The sequence below is a fragment of the Rutidosis leptorrhynchoides genome, chromosome 6, assembly GCF_046630445.1.
Source record: "Rutidosis leptorrhynchoides isolate AG116_Rl617_1_P2 chromosome 6, CSIRO_AGI_Rlap_v1, whole genome shotgun sequence".
In the NCBI taxonomy this organism is placed as follows: domain Eukaryota; kingdom Viridiplantae; phylum Streptophyta; class Magnoliopsida; order Asterales; family Asteraceae; genus Rutidosis; species Rutidosis leptorrhynchoides.
The window spans coordinates 82,605,989-82,607,430 of record NC_092338.1 but is presented as its reverse complement, the minus strand read 5'-3'; the positions used below and the strand labels follow the sequence as shown (position 1 = coordinate 82,607,430).

Genomic DNA, 1,442 nt, shown 5'->3' with positions numbered 1-1,442 from the left:
TTGTGGTGGTTTATTTAGAAAAATAGGTCTTTACTGGTTATAAGTATTATTAGATACTTGTTGATTGCTAGGACCTTGTTGGTTGTTGTATGGAACATTTTGGTTATAATTCTGATTTTGATTGTAGGTTGGTCTTGGCGGTTGATAATTATTCTGATAATTATTTCCAGGCCTTTGGTTCATGTATGAAACATTCTCTCTTTGTTCCATTGTTTATTCAATACTGAGACAATCTTTTGTCAAATGTGGTCCTCCACACTGCTCACAACTAATTCGTATTGCATGAATATCTTTAATCATCTTTTCCATTCGTCTCTCAAAAGCATCTAGCTTTGCGGAAATGGAATCAAAGTCATGGCTAGAATCAGCTCTAGCTCTTTAGATGATCTAACGATGTCTTTTTCTTGATGCCACTCATGTGAGTGGGAAGCAGTGTTATCAATAATTTGTAACTTTCAGTTGCAGTTTTCTTCATAATGGAACCACCAGCTGCTATGTCGATGTCTTTTCGTGTAGTAATGTCGCATCCTTGGTAGAATATTTATACTATTTGATAAGTGTCTAAACTTTGTTGAGGACATCCTCTCAACAACTTTCCAAATCTTGTCCATGCTTCATATAGAGTTTCATTTGGCTTTTGTGTGAACGTAACTATTTCTCCCTGAAGTCTCACGGCTTTAGATGCCGGAAAAAATTGTTTCAGAAAATTTTCAACTAAGACATCTCATGTATCATTCCCCCTTCAGGTAACGATTCTAACCAATCTTTAGCTTCTCCCTTTAAAGTCCAGGGAAATAACATGAGATAGATCTGTTCATCCTCAACTTCTCTGATTTTGAATAGAGTACAGATCCTATTAAAGGTATGAAGATGTTCATTTGGATCTTCCTTCGGCGCACCACTAAATTTGCATTGATTAGTTACCATGTGTAGGATTTGTCCTTTGATTTCGTAATCTGGCACATTAATGTCTGGTTGAGTAATTGCATGACCTTGGCCAGTGTGTTTAGCCCTCATTCGGTCATCCATACTTAGAGGTTCCAGATTTTCCATGATTGAATTTGTTGAATCTGAATCACTAGAGGATTCTGATTTAATGGTTTCTTCCTCGACGATCTCTGGATCAGTAATTTGTGGTTCAGGAGGAATGATTAGTGGTTCAGGATCTCTGAATTGTCCCTGAATATCCTCCGGATTCTCAATTGTGAGGTCGGGTTCAAAAAATGGATTATCGGACATTTGAATTGGAGTACTTGGTAGACTAGATGACGATTCTAAAAAAAAATCAACGGCGACAATATTGGCTAGATGTCTTGATCGAGTTACAGTAGGTGAACGTATGAAAGGTGGTGAACGTTTTGCTCGGTGCATTCACTGAATATCCTATTAGTTATAAAGATAAAAATTATTAAAGTTATCAAATTAATAAACTTGTCTGATTT

At 36.5% G+C, this 1,442-nt stretch overlaps 1 non-coding gene across 1 annotated transcript; it reads left to right on the top strand.

Annotated features, from left to right (window-relative positions):
* The first annotated feature begins 563 nt into the window (after positions 1–563).
* On the top strand, positions 564–670 carry LOC139856284 (small nucleolar RNA R71). The gene has a single exon (XR_011761776.1). It is a non-coding gene; the product is annotated as a small nucleolar RNA R71 (small nucleolar RNA).
* The last annotated feature ends 772 nt before the right edge of the window (positions 671–1,442 follow it).